The 15623-nt window shown below is 39.6% G+C and overlaps 1 pseudogene; it reads left to right on the forward strand.

Annotated features, from left to right (window-relative positions):
- Positions 1-10421, forward strand: part of LOC134378927 (heterogeneous nuclear ribonucleoproteins A2/B1-like) — a 174175-nt pseudogene extending 163754 nt beyond the window's left edge.
- The last annotated feature ends 5202 nt before the right edge of the window (positions 10422-15623 follow it).

The following is a 15623-nucleotide window of genomic DNA, read 5'->3' on the forward strand; positions in this document are numbered from 1 at the left end:
AAATAAGGAATCATCAAAGACCACTGTTGCTAGGCAGAGCAAAAAAATTTTCTTGCTTTGAAGGTATTAGACAGACTTTTCAATTTAGGACTGTTTGAGACAGAAGATTCTAAGAGGAAACACATTTTAAATGGCCTAAGTTTACATTTACCAGCTGTGTATAAAAGTCAGCTTGACCCAGGAAAGATGAACAGTTATTAAATTTTAGTGTGCAAAATATTCATCTCAACCACTTACTGAAATGCTTAGAACTTTGCTTTCTTCCTTGAAATTGTTGGCATAATCTACCCTTTCCATATTTCTAAACATTTTTTTTTTCTGTTGATGTGTTAACTGCCATTTTTTTCCTAATAGTCCCTTTCGAGATTGAATTCAAGTGGTCCCTCTCCAGGTACCAGGAATAATGTCCCAGGTGGGCAGTGAACAGAGACCCTTGTGGTTCAGAACAGTGCTGGTAAGTAGTGTAAAGACTGACACCAAGTCCTGCAAAACACCTAGGCCACAGGGAGAGACTGACCCACTGCAGTTGTGCATGAAGCTCTCTCCTTCTCCACTGTGGTAGCACCAGAAATGTTTGGTTTGGGCTTAGGTTCACAATTTCTTGAGAAAGAGACTTTGTCAGGTTATAGTTTTCTTTGCATCCAAAAGACTATACTAGTTTTTACACAGAAAACTGTGAGTTTACAATTTAACAATTTCTACAGTAAAAACAATTGTTACAATACGACAATTTTTAACCTAACTTAAACTTTGCAAAGCTTCTCTTCTGTGAATCCTGTGTACTCACTTACTGGCAAATCTTTACCTCCCCAAGAGAATCATTATACCAAATTTAATTTCATATACTTAAAATTTTTAAATGTGTTTAAATGATCATTGTGTTTCCCAATCTTTCAGATAAAAATGATTCTTTACAGAGATGGGGAAATGTCGTTCCTGGCGTGAAAGACAACACACGCAATGACCTTCAGGAATGAGTGCACACAGAACTTCAGGAGACCATTGTGGTGACAGCGCTTGGTGTATCTGAGAGATGAGTCTCAAGCAGGAGATGGCTGTGTGTACCAGGGCAAGGAGGGGGTGATAGATACACCCCAGAGACCGATGGGTGAGAGTGAGGGATGTCAGGGTAAGTCAGTGATGTTCTCGATTTGAGTTTTAAGGAGGCATTCCAGTATCATCAAGGATGATGGATTGAGGGAGGCACACTTGGGTCCCACAGACCATTAGAAGTCTTTTCAGATAACTGCAGCAAAAAATGATGAAGCAGTGGGAACAGAAGGTATAAAAGATACTAATGAGGAGGAAAACTTGACTGGACTCAATGATTGGTTGAGTGGAGAAAATGCAGGAATTTAGGATGACTCCAGCTTTCCGGATTGGATCCTTTGGGTAATGAAGTGCCTTCTGCAAAGACAGAATACCGAAAAAAGAACAGTTTTGAAATACATAATTATAACGGCTAAAATGTATGGAATGCTTCTTTACCACCCACTGTGTTAAACTCTTTGTACTATCACATGTCAAAGATGAGCATGAGGAGTTTAGGAGGTCCATACTATCCAGGTAACATTCTCACTGTCAGCACCAGGGGAATAGGGAAGTCTGCAGCTTAGAAGAGACAGTTAGACATCAAAATTTGAGAGTCCTGAGGATAATAATAGCTAACAGCTATTGACTGCTTACTATGTGCCAGGCACCATTCTAAGCACTTTCTGTAATTTACCCTTTTAATTCTCTCAACCACCATGTAAGGTAGGAACTATTATTAACTCTTTCCATAAAAGACAAAAAAGAGCTCCAACAGTAAATACTAGTTGATTTGTCAAGGTCACAGAGCTAGTAAATTTTAGAGCCAGAACCTGATTCAGGGATGTTTTTAATTCCCAAACCTTGAGGTTGAAGACTCAAAGAAAGTGGTTGAAGTGAGAACCCCAACCACTCATGGGTCCCTTTGAAAGTGCTCTATTACGTCTTCTAGCATTCAGTGATGGTCTCAACCCAGGGAGCTGATGTCATGTCTTGTACAGACTTTAGTTTAAACAACTGGATTTGAAATACTCCTTTGTGTGATTTTAGGCAAGTAACTCTGTCTCTGCAGTCTTCTATTTTTTTTCCTTCATCGGTCAAAGTTGCATAATACCACCCAAAAGAATTTTTAAGAATAAAACAAAATGAGTTTATTCAAAAGTGCAGCGCATAGTTAGTACTCACTGCAAGTTTATCATGCATTCAGCTTTCTGCAGTCTATAATAGCCTATTTACTTCAAAAAATAGCCACCACCACAAGCTACAGGGAACAGAAGGGGGGGGAGGCTGCAAAATGGACTCCCTTTATGCCTTTTTTTGCAAAATTAATACGAGCAGGTGAGAAAGGCAAGGCAACAATGTTTTTACCTACCCTGTTTCAAGAATTCAAGTGAGCATGTTATTATGCCTATATTTTAGGGAGAAGAGAATTATGGGATATTGTAATTTCTCAGGCCAATGCTCTGTGTACCTCAGCTGACATAATTTCTTTAAAATGTTGTACCAGATATTAAAACATCTGCAGCTATTTTGCATTCCCATAGCATTGGGAGTATTATGGTTGTCATTCAACTTTTTAAATCTTGAGCTTTATGACTTTACAGATTTTCTCAATTTTAAGTGCAATTTTATTGTATCTTGAAAATTAAATACTTTCCCTGCACAACTCTAATTGGTTTTATTGAAGAAATGTTTCAGTCACTCAAGTACAGAGTGTCTTGCAATTTTTTCATACCACCTAGGACAGTTTGGAGAACCTAACAAGCAGTTAGGTTGAATACAAAAATACAGATATTCTGTAAGTGTTTCATAAAGAATTCTGCTAGCAGGTCACTTTTGAAATCCCTGCAATGCTTTAATTGTAGCATAATTTGGGCATTTGGAAAAATCTTGTTAAGTTCAGGGCGTAACACATTCTGAGATAATGAAGAAATCCTAAATTTTTTGAGATGTTATCTTACATAGTCAGAGCTAGCCTGCCAATGAAAATGCTACATGCTTGAGAAAATTGGCAGAAATATTTAAAAATACATGGCTTAAGTCTTTTTCCATTCCTGGAATTGGACATATCTATCTGATTACATTATAACCCCAAATATAAGTAGTACTTTAGAAGCCAATATTTCCTTCTTCCCAACTTGTTTTTCAAGGCAGAGGCATAAAATTCCCATTTCATACTCTATAATTTAGGTATTAATCTTTGACTCATCCTTGACATTCTTCTTACACCCACACAAAATCTTTCAGTCTCACAAAATGCCACCGTTTCAGGGTTTAGCAAATTTAGGCCTCCAGATCTTTCCCGCTAAGAGAAAAGTACCTCTCCCTCTCCTAACTTCTTGCCCCCACCCTCTCTCTCAAACTACTTTAACATAAGACAAGATCTTATCCTGGTGCTGTCTCTGTTAACTTTTAAAAATTGTTGTTAGGAGCGTTCTAAGTTAATTGAAACTCTTGCTAGAGCTTAATAAGAACTCAAAGGTTTCCTAAAGAACATGCCATCTTTTATGTCATCAATGATCCCTTCAGAAATTGCCTTCCCACCATCCTGCTGCACAGCAATTGAGGCTTCTATTATTAATACATTCCTAGCATTATGCTCTCATTATATTTTTTAAAAATTCCTATTATACTTGAATTGAATTTAGATTTTTGCTTCCTATCAGGACTTCTTAGCACAATGAATGTTTTCCCAAGTTATACATTAGAATCACCTGGGGAGCTTTTAAAACACTGATGCCTGGGCCTCACCCCAGAGCAAATAAATCAGAATCTCTAGAGGTAAAATCTGAGCTTCGGTATATTCTTAAAGTTATGAAGGTGCTTTTAAGGTGCAGTCAGGGTTTGAACTACTGTGTCAGCAATTCGGAGGGTATTTAAGCTGGGTTTGGCCAGGTCTGCCCAGTTGTCTTCAGAGGATGACCCATGGCCGGTGGAATGTCAAGACATAAAGCGGGCTTTTAAACTTGAATGTTTAAATCTCATTAGAGGCAGATTCTGAGTCAGTAGGTCTGGGGTGGTACCTGAAATTCTGCATGTCTAGTAAGCTGCCACATGATACAAATGCTGTGCTGTGGACTACTTTGAATACGAAGAGTATAAAGCATTTGATATTTTCCTCTTAATGTTACACCCTATCTCTGAACTGAGATCTTAAAAACTAACGATGACTGAGCCTGTAAAAATTGATCTGGACTCATTGGTCGGAGGAATCAGAATCTCTGGGGCAGAGCAGAGACCTGTATTTTCAAAAAGCTCCTCGAGTGAGTCTGATGTACAGTATGGGACTGAAACCAGAATGTTCTAATCTACCTTATATAATCTGTCTTGTCTAAACTAATTTCATTTGCTCCTATAAAACAAACAACTGCTAGGATTTGGGGGCTTAGATTGTGGCACTGAAGCTAATTGGGTGAATTCCCCTGGGATTTCATTTCAGATAAAAAGTTAGAAGAAACTCAGACATTAGAGAATGCTTCACTGGCATTAAAAAAGTCATCAATGTGTTTTTACATGGTGGCAGGACTCTGGTTACTAATGCAGTCGCACCAAAACCAGAACCCTGTCAAGAGATTTTGAATTTGGTAGCAGCCACTTGATCTGTCTCTGGCTACTCTGGTCATCTGCTGACTCTTAATTGCCTAATCCAATAAAGAATTCTGGGTAGATTTGTGACGTTTTCCACTCTCCCCCTTGACTCTTCCATGGCTTCCTTGGGCTAAAGTCTTTCTCCTAGTTCCTCTCAATTTCTTTTAAGACTTTTCCTTTCCCCCTTGATCCTCAAGAGTCTGGTCATTCTGTAAACTATCCCACAAGTGTGCACACCCTCTTCATTGCGTCAACTCCTAAATATGCTGATTGAGAATCCACAGCTCTAGGTGTGACCTCTCCCTTCACACCCAAATTTCCTACTCTTTGAAATATCTACTCTAGAATGTTTCTGAGTCACTTGCAATCCAAAGTGACTCATTCTGAATTCCACTGTCTTAAGTCAAGTCTCCTCTTCCTATTTGGCCTGAACACTGTCCGTTGCCCATTAACAAGATTCCTTGCCTCCAGTCCTGACCCCAGAGAGCAATGCCAGAATATGACATCCTTTATGGTGTGGTTCCTGCTCTCACCTTTCATCTCCCTCTGCCAGCATCTGAACTTGTCCCCTCCAGGAGTCCCTCCAACTCCTTGTTCCTCCTGAGAGAAGCCAGGCTCCCCCTTGCTTCCAGGCATTTTCTCAGGCTGCCCCCTGCCTAACACCTTTTCTTCCCCACTTCATCTTCCTGGAAACTGCTTCTCAGCTCTTCAAAACTTAGGTCAAACACCACCTGCTCTCAAACACACTCTAAAGCTCAAGATGAGCCATCAAATTCCTTCCTCTGTATCTCTTTAAAGAAAGCACTTTAAACGGTTCTTTGTTTCATAGCTCTCTCCTTCAACAAACCCAGAACCACTCCTGCACCCCTTTCCTGGGAGAGAAACTCTGGTGTTTCTTTTTTGGGGTTTTTTTTTTTTTTTTTTGGCATAACCAAAGGAATTGCAAGAAAATTGTGGCAGGGGTAGGAGGAGGTTTGCACTAAATGGTCACCAGTGTTGCCTTCTTTAACTCTGTAAAAGAATTCAGCTTTCATTTGCTTCATTCTTTTATTCAATTAACATTTATTTGTTTAAGCTCAAATTGATTGCTCAGCTGCCCTAGAGAGCAATAGAATTAAGAGATGGCAATTTAGCAAATAGAGAAAACAAATACTCGTGTATTAGGATGAATTCAAATGTTTAAATGGTGGTTCTTATCAGGTAATGGGGTAGCTTGTTTCTGTATCTTTCATTCCTCAGGTTAGTCCTGGAAAAAAAAGCATTGGGTTCGTCATTACATTGCAACGCAAGATGCATCCAAAAAAGGTGAGATGGTTTCAAGGGTATTTTCATCGTATCATGCTTTAGATGCTTTGCAGCCATGGAAGTTTGAACAAAGCCAAATTTCCAAGCTAAATTCTGTAAGTGGAAATCAGAGGCTATGGTTAAGTGAACAGAAATAGAAGTGACAACCTAAATGCGTCAACATTCATGAAAAGTGACATCAGGAGGTTTGGTGTGCCATTAATTTTTTTTTTAAGGTGAGTAGGTGTTTTAAAACTTTGAAATGTTTAGAAAGTGTTCTCTTCAGCTTGTTTTTTATATTTTTTTGGATATAATTTCTTTTTTTTTTTTAACATGAAAGAAGTTCTTAAAAGGATCAGAAGACATGTTAGTACCAACAAATTTAAAATTGTGTTTATGGCCAAAAAAAAAAAAAACAGGGGTATATAAACAGGATGTTATAATTTGGGGATTAGTAATTAGAAGAGGTTTTTTAGCGTGCAGATCTGATGGTGAAAGAACTACGATGGAACTATACCACTGTATGGTTTGGAATGAATCATCTGATGACAGTCTCTTTGCTGATATCCTTTAGGGATGTTTTGTTTGTTTGTTTGTTTGTTTGTTTGGTGACTGGCCAGTAGGGGGATTGGAACCTGTGACCTTGGTGTTATAAGGCTGCGCTTTAACCACCTGAGCTAACCAGCCAGCCTGTCAAATGGATTTGTTAAGAGTACAAAAGAACAGTTCAGTTTAAAGTTGTTGAGCACAAAAAGATAAAAACATTCCCAGGCAACTCTCCTCTACTATTCTGCATAAGGTTGTTGATGTTATCACCTTCAAAATGAATTTGTAAAGACTACGTAGATCATTCTATCACAATATTTTACCTGTACAGATAAGTGGCAGTCAGTAAAGCTCCTGTTGAAGCAAGGCTAGTTCGTGCCTCTGTTCTGCTCCCAAAGCATTGTATAATGCCTCTATTATAGAACACCCGCGCTTACCAGATTTGGAGTCTACTTACTTCTGTAGGTGTGAGTTCTTTGAATGCAGGAATTTTATTTTTAATCATTTTTGAATGTTTAGCACCTCACCAGTGCTGATGTTTTTGTAGGCCAAAAGCGGTTCAATACCAATAATTTCATATTGTTTAACCTAATAATTGTTTAATATTTAAAGAATAAATAACCTAATTACTTCACATTGATGCTCTATTTACCAGGGTTAAACTTTTCAAAAGGGAAGTCAGCATGTATTGCATGACTTCTATGATTTACAATGTTTATGAAATGATAGGAGGTGTCAATTAGTCAATTACTGGCTTGATGCTATGGGGATTTGTCCAGTTTTTATGACATAAACTAGTCAGCCCTCATACAGACCAAATAAGAAAAGCTCTGTGCCTCATTTCTTCTGGTAAATGAATTAAAATTTTGTAGATCTTTTGAATGTGAGAACGTTTGTTCCTAAGAATATATTTTCACATATTGTTGGCTTTTCTCAATATTTCTTAAGAGTAGATAAGGAACTAAAATAAAAAAAGATGTCATTCTGGTGACCTCTGGAAAACATGAGATTTTCTTCTATGTTTAAGTGAGCCTTCAAGGAAGATGCCTCCTTCTGAAGACAACTTCAGAGAATTTCAGACCAGCCAGTAAGCTAAAGGATACCAGAGTCAAAATCAAGTTGAATAAAGCCATATTTTTGTTAATCGCTTTGCTCAGGTGATGAAATGAGAAATCCTTAACACCATTCCACAGCCTGTTTTTTTTTTTGTCTTTTTTTTTGTGACCGGTAAGGGGATCGCAACCCTTGGCTTGGTGTCATCCGCACCGCGCTCAGCCAGTGAGCGCACCGGCCATGCGCCGCTGCACTCCTAGCGCCACACTCTCCCAAGTGTGCCACGGGGCCGGCCCCACAGCCTGTTTTAACAACAGCTCATTCTGGGATACAAGATAGCCACATAATCATGCCAAAAAACCATTTTCACTTTCTCATGTACATTTCTATCCCACTTCAAAGATATTTTGGCCTTGAAACCACTATAATTTAGCCTAAAATCTCAAAAATGTACTTTCCTTGGGATAGCTGCCTCTTCTCTGAGCAATTACTTATTTTAGTTTGTTTAGACCAAGACACTCTTCGATGTATTATTTGACCTCCACTGCCACACTAAGACCAGTGTGATTCCAGCATCACGTCAGTGTTCAACACGGCTGCTGCTTATGAAAAAATAACTCCAGCAAGAATTGCTTCATGTCTAATGCAGAAGCTTCACAACAGGTTGTACATGTTTAAAAATAGGAAATATATGGTATAACTCCTTTCTGAGTAAAGAAAGTACTGTTGGGGTGGATTTAGTCTTCAGAAGTTACCCTTTCAATCTCTCAGGACACTAACTGAAAAAAATAAGATAGAAGAATGAACATTAAAATCAATTATGATATTAAGTTTTCTTTCAATTTTTAAAAATAACTTGATGGAGTTTGGATGTATTGTCCTCCCAGAATTCATATAGAAATTTGATCCCGCATGTGGCAGTTTGAGTCATGGGGGCGGATCCCTTATGAATGGATTAATGCTCTACCTATGTAGGGTATTAATGAGTGAGATCTCTTTCTATTAGTTCTTGTAAGAGCTGGTTGTTTAAAAAGACCCTGGCACCTCCTGTCTCTCTCTCTCTTGCTTTCTCTCACCATATGATCTGCTTGTACCCGCCAGCAGCCTGCTGCTTTGCACCATGAGTAGAAGCAGCCTGAGGCCTGCGCCAGACACGGCTGTCCTAGAATAGTAAGCCAAATAAATTTCATTTTTTTTATAAATCACCCAGTTCCATATGCTTTGTTATAAGCAAAATAAACAGGCTAATACATAACTTTATGAAAGGTAATTGACATATATTTAAAGTGTATATTGATTAATTCACTCGTGAATTATACACATTCTTAAGCCATCACCGCAAACAAGGTAATGAACTTACCCATCACCCCCAAAATTTTCTTATGTCTCCATAAATCTCATAAACCCTGACCTAACCACCATCATTCCTAGGCAACCACAGATCTGTTTTCTGTCAGTATATATTTAGTTTGCATTTTCTAAAATTTTATATAAATGGAATCATATAGTAAGTACTCTTTTTTGTCTGGGTTTTTTAAATCAGCATAATAATTTTGAGATTCATCACTGTAATATGTGTCGGTAGTCCATTCCCTTTCGTTGCTGAGTACTATTCCATTGTCTGAAAACACCACAATTATTTTATTCATTCACCTGTTGAGGGACATTGTTTCTGGTTTGGGACTGTTAAAAATAAAGCTGCTGAGTAGCAGCAGCCCCAGGTCCGGGGAGGAGGTGCTCCTAGGGGTGTCGCTTCTCCAGCAGCAGCAGTTGTCCCTATAGCACCAGGACGAGTCCGGTTGATGCTCTCGTCTCAGTCTGCTGGGGAAACCCGGCTGAAGCGACGAGGTCCGCGGTGGAGGCAGAAAAGAACGTTCCAGAAGCTCTTTATTGGTGACTTGAGCTTTGAAACCACAGAGGAAAGTCTGAGGAACTACTACGAGCAATAGGGAAAACGTACAGACTGTGTGGTAATGAGAGATCCTGCCAGCAAAAGATCAAGAGGACGCGGTTTTGTAACTTTCTCATGCACGGCTGAGGTCGCTGCTGTCGTGGCTGCAAGACCTCATTCAATTGATGGGACAGGGGGTGAGCCAAGATGTGCTGCAGCCGGAGAGGAGTCTGGAAAACCGGGGCTCGTGTAACTGTGCAGGAGTGTTTGTTGTGGAATTAAAGAAGATACTGAGTAACATCACCTTAGAGAGTACTTCGAGGAATATGGAAAGATTGATGCCATTGAGATCATTACTGATGGGCAGTAATGATCTGGAAAGAAAAGAGGCTTTATGATCTGGGCAGTAATGATCTGGAAAGAAAAGAGGCTTTGACTTTGTTACTTTTGATGACCATGATCCTGTAGATAAAATTGTACTGCAGAAATACCATGCCATCAATGGTCATAATTCAGAAGTAAGAAAGGCTTTGTCTAGGCAAGAAATGCAGCAAGTCCAAAGTTCTAGGAGTGGAAGAGGAGGCAACTTTGATTTGGGGGATTCTTGCAGTGGCGGTGGCAATTTTGGACCAGGACCGGGAAGTAACTTTAGAGGAAGATCTGATGGATATGGAAGTGGCCGTGGATTTGGGCATGGATAGAATGGGTATGGAGGAGGACCTGGAGGTGGCGGTTTGGGAGGTAGCCCTGGTCATGGAGGAGGAAGAGCAGGATGTGGTGGTGGAGGATCTGGGTATGGCAACCACGGTGGGGGCTACAGAGGTGGTTATGACAACTACAGAGGAGAAAATTACAGAAGTGGAAATTATAATGACTTTGGAAATTATAATCAGGAAGCTTCTAACTGTGGCTCAGTGAAGAGTGGAAACTTTGGCGGTAGCAGGAACATGGGGGACCATATGGTGGGGGTAACTGTGGTCCAGGAGGCAGTGGAGGAACTGGGGTTTATGGTGGGAAGACCCGATATTGAGCTTCTTCCTGCTTGCGGTGGGCTTCACTGTATAAATAGAAGAGGGTGGGAGCCCAGAGGTAACAGCACAGCTTCAGGTTATCGAAATAACGATGTTAAGGAACCTCTTATCTCAGTCATGCATAAATATGCACTGATGCTGCAGAAAACACCGGAGAGGATGCACAGAGCCATTCTGTGAATGGATTGGATTATTTAATAACATTATCTTACTGTGGAGGTAGGATTGCAAAAAAATTTTTTTAAATGCCTTTGAGACAATTTCTTAGCTTTTTAATTGTTGTTTTTTTCTAGTGGTTGTAAGACTGTAGAAGCATTTCTTCTTTGACAATGTTGAATTTGTAAGTTTGGGGTGACATGTGAAACCTTTTTTAGGATTTTCCTCCGAAGGGCCAGCCTGTGGCTCACTTGGGAGAGCATGGTGCTGACAACACCAAGTCAAGGGTTAAGATCCCCTTACTGGTCACCTTAAAAAAAAAAAAAAGATTTTCTTCTGAGTTTTTGAAAAGCTGTTAGCCAGGATCATGGTGTAATAAGACATAACATTTTTCTTTTAAAAAATTTAAGTGTGTGTGTAGAGTTAAGAAGCTTTTGTACATTTATGATTTAATAAAATAATTCTAAAGGAAAAAATAATAAAGCTGATATGGACAATCATTTAGAAGGCTTTTTATGGACATAAACCTTCATTTCTCTTGAATACTCTCTAGGAGCTGAATGCTTGGATTATACGGTAGGCAAATGTTTATTTAAGAAACTGTCAGAGTGTTTTCCAAAATACTTGTAATAATTTTACCTTGCCACCAGCAATGTAAGAACATTCACATCCCTGTCAACACTGGTATGGTTATCCTTTTTCACTGTAATAAATGAAATAATAATTCTAATAAGTTTTAATTTGCATTTCTCTAATGACTAACCATGTTAAACATCTTTTCATGTGTTATTTGTCATCTATGAATCTTCTTTGGCAATGTGTCTGTTCAAATTTTTTGCCCATCTTTTTATTGTGTTTTTGTTTCCTTATTATGGAGGCTTGAGAGTTTTTCTTACTGCATACAAGCTCCCTAACAAATATGTTGATTTGCAAATGTTTTCTCCTGGCACAAGAGTACATCAAAAAACTCGTGGAAAGAGTCATATTATCTTTTAATTCTGTATTTCCACTGACTTTTTGAAGTACCCTCCTATGTGGCTTGTCTATGCAATGTAATTGTGATCTTCCCTCTATATCAAGCTCAGATCAAAGTGGTTTGGCCTTTGAGTCAGACACCTGTTGAGCTGGCCAGTACATGGGCTGGGCATTCAAAGAGCAATGCTTCTTCAAGAATCACAAAGAACTTCACACCCATTGAGATGGTCACCATCAAAAAAAGAGAAAATAACAAGAGTTGGCAAATAGGTAGAGAAATTGGAACCCTGGTGCATTGTTGGTGGGAATGTAAAATGGTATAGCCACTGTGGAAAACAGTGTGATGGTTCCTCAAGAACTAAAATGTACAGTTACTATATGACCCAGCAATTTTACTTCTGGGTTACATACTCAAAACAATGGAAAGCAGGGTCTCAACAAGATGTTTGTACACTCATGTTCATAACATCATTCACAATAGCCAAGAGGTAGAAGCAACCCCAGTGTCCATCAATGGATGGATGAATAAACTAAGTTCCATATATCCATACAATGGAATTGAAATATTACTCAACCTTAAAAAAGAAGGAAATTCGGACACACAGTATAACATGGATGAACCTTGAGAACATTATGTTAAGTGAAATAAATCAGTCATAAAAGGACAAATACTGTATGATTTCCCTCATCTGAGATACCTAGAGTAGTCAAACTTGTAGAGACAGAAAGCGGAATGGTGGTTGCCAGTGGCTGGAGGGAGGGGAAATGGGAGTTGTTTAATGGGTGCAGAGTTTCAGTTTTGAAGATAAAAAGAGTTCTGAAGATGGATGGTGCGGATGTTTCCACAACAATGTGAATGCACTTAATACCACAGAATCATACATTTAGAAGTGGTTAAGATGGTATATTTTGTTATATTATTTTGCCACATTAAAAAAATTTTTTTAATTAAAAAAATAATAATCACCAAGAAGGCACCACCCATTGTGGCTGTCTTTGAGGTGAGCAAGGGCACACACAGCAGCATGGGGCCAGCCAGCATGGTGAGTATTCCAAATCAGGCCCAATCTGAAGGTGGCACTATTGTGCTGGGCTTGACACCCAAACATCTGGGCGTTAGCTTGGGCTCTGTCACTTACTAGCACAAACTAGTCGAAAAAGTTCTCTAGGCTTTGCACCTGACCTCTCTGCAGATTGGAATAGAATAGAGCAAAGTGGAGAAGCCCTCCTCTGATTTTCACTTGAGATTGTCATGAGAATCAAATGATTTTTTTTGCTTGTTTAATTGTCTTTTTAAAAATTTTTTTATTTTATCATTACACACTGTAAACATGTTTTCTGACCCTTTACCAGTTTCTCCCCAACCCTTTCCCCCACTTCTGGTGTCCTCAGCTCCATTCTCTCTTTTTGAGAGTTCAAGGAATTATTGTGATGGTTGTATCTTTCTTTCTTTCTTTTTTTGCTTTTTTGTGTATTTTTTCAAAATGATTTTTAAACTAAAAATTGCTATGTCCAAAGAAATGATAAATTTTTGCGATAGGAATATGCTACCTGCCCTGATTTGATCATCGTTTGTTGTATAAACATATTGAGATATAATTCTGTATCTCATACACATGTACAAGCGATATGTGTCAATAAAAAATTAAAATAAATTTTTAAGGGCGGGCCCGTGACTCACTCGGGAGAGCGCGGCGCTGATAGCGCTGAGGCCGCAGGTTTGGATCCTATATAGGGATGGCCGGTGCACTCACTGGCTGAGCGTGGTGCCGAGGGTTGCAATCCCCTTACCGATCAAAAAAAAAAAATTAAAATTAATTTTTAAAAACTTTTAGCTAGTGCGATATCAAGTTGGGTGAGAGGTGGGCATTTTCAGAAAAATGGCTTTTGTGTCAGGAGGCTCTATCTGTTGATAAACAAGGGAGGTTTAAGACGGACAATGTGAAGACAGCCTGGTTCCTTGCCCCTTTTAGCTGACTGGCCATAGGGGAAGTGTATCTTAAACCCACTTTGTACCACCACCTCAACACCACTAATTGTGTGACTTAGGCAAGTTACCTCATCTTTCTGTACTTTGGTTTTCTCACCTGCTAAATAGGAATAATAACCAATAATAATCTCACAGGGGTGAGGGGAAAGTAGGTCATGGTGCTTGAACTACTGACCTTGCTGCCGACAAATTTATCAACAGAAATGCAGCCTCTGTGAGTACTCTGTCAGTGGTTCTCACATTTTACTGTGCCTACGAATTTCCTGAAGATTTTGTTAAAATGCAGATTCTGTAATAGTAGGTTTGGAGGGGGGCCCAAGATTCTGCAGTTCCCAAGCTTCCAGGTAAAACTGAGGCTGCTCATTCATGGATACGTTTTGAGGAGCAAGACACTATACCACAGGCCTCACAGTGCAGACTGCTTCTAAATATCCCGGTCTTGCTCTACAAAAAGAAGGAAAAAGTCAGAAAGTTTCAATCAGGCCCCAATTCTACTGACATTAGCTCTGAAAACCTAGACTTTCTGAGCAATAGATACCTTAGATTTAGACCCACGTTAACTTAAATAGTTTAATTCTGCTACCTTAAAAACGAGGGAAAGGAAAGCCCATAGCTGGGAAGCACTGTGCCTAAGGCCACAGAGCAACAGATCTCTCAGTCCTTACACTTACCACTAACGCAGTGATTGAGGACAGAGTCTTAACCCAAATCCCCTGCTAAACGTACATCCTAACCGAGGAAGCTCTGGGACAGAGGGACAGGGTTGGACTCCAGAGAGAAGCCAATGGGGGTATCATGCTTCTGTCTGATCCAGAATGTTCCTCCAAACCTTTCCAAAGGATTAGAAGTATTCACTCCTAATGAATGAATGACTAGTCCACATTTTGTCAATATCTTGGCATTTAAGCGAGATTTTATGCAAAGCATCCCAGGTGTTCTCCACCCTGAAAATTATTTTCTTCCTCAGAAATTTAAAACACAATCAGCCAGAATTCAGGCTCTGTCTTTCCTTGGCTTTTGGGTCTTTGGATCTCAGCCTTCAGTTTCTTGTTCTTTTTTTTTTTTTTTTTTTTAAGGAGCTCTCCAGGAGAACATAGAGCCACTGAAGTCCTCCCTGAAGAGCAGGCAGTAACGGTGACAGCCACCCCCTACCTCCCATGAGACAGTCAGCTCAGGGGAGTATTTCTCAATACCCATGACTAACCACTCCAGCTTCCTGGGAATGTGTTATAAATGTTCCCAAAGCTGCGCTGCAGCCCACTGGGTGTTTTTGGCTCTGTCTCGCCACATATGTTATCTTCATGATAGCTGCTCCCAAAAAGGGTTGTAACTCAAGGGAATCTCTTCACAGATTTGTGTCTGGCTTTAAAACAAGGAGCTCTCAAACATGTCAAATCAGGGAAGCAGACGGTGTCTCTATTTTGGGGTGCATCTTCTCTTTGGGTTTGTATAGGTTTCCTCTGCGAGGCCTCTTCCGTTTTACATTCCTGGGTTTGATTGCTTGCATGTGGGAAACAAACTCTGCTTCTGGAAAAGAGCCTTTTTTCAAGGTGCACAGTTTAGAGAGATTCGGGTTGACTCTATAGGGAGGGAGGCAGAGAATTCAGGGAGGAAAACACACTTAACGTACACAGCTTATAGCATTAGTCGAATACTTCTTTTGGTTGCCATAGGAATGAGAAGACTTTTGATTTAAAGACATAATTCCATAGTACCAGCTTTTTAAATCAGGGGCTTTTTGAAAAGTGTAGTCCAAATGTTTACCCTGCCAAAGGAGTCACACTAACCTGAAATAAGTCACCCCCAAGGCCCTCACAGTTCAGGACCATGGACTTCTCACAATTATCTTGGGCCCCACAATTGCCAAGCTAGTGAAATACATTGCAGCTCTATTGTTTTTCCTACCAGGAAGGTTCTGTGAAATACACACAAGAGCCTGGAACGGATGGTAACTCACTCAAGGTACTTGTCACTGGAGGGTTGGGGAAGTACATTTAAAGATCAATTGGTTTAAAACCTATTGAAACCATTTTAAAGATTATTTGTTTAAAACATGGTGGCATGTGTATTTCCCTATTAG

This window comes from Cynocephalus volans, chromosome 5, assembly GCF_027409185.1.
Source record: "Cynocephalus volans isolate mCynVol1 chromosome 5, mCynVol1.pri, whole genome shotgun sequence".
NCBI classification, from domain to species: domain Eukaryota; kingdom Metazoa; phylum Chordata; class Mammalia; order Dermoptera; family Cynocephalidae; genus Cynocephalus; species Cynocephalus volans.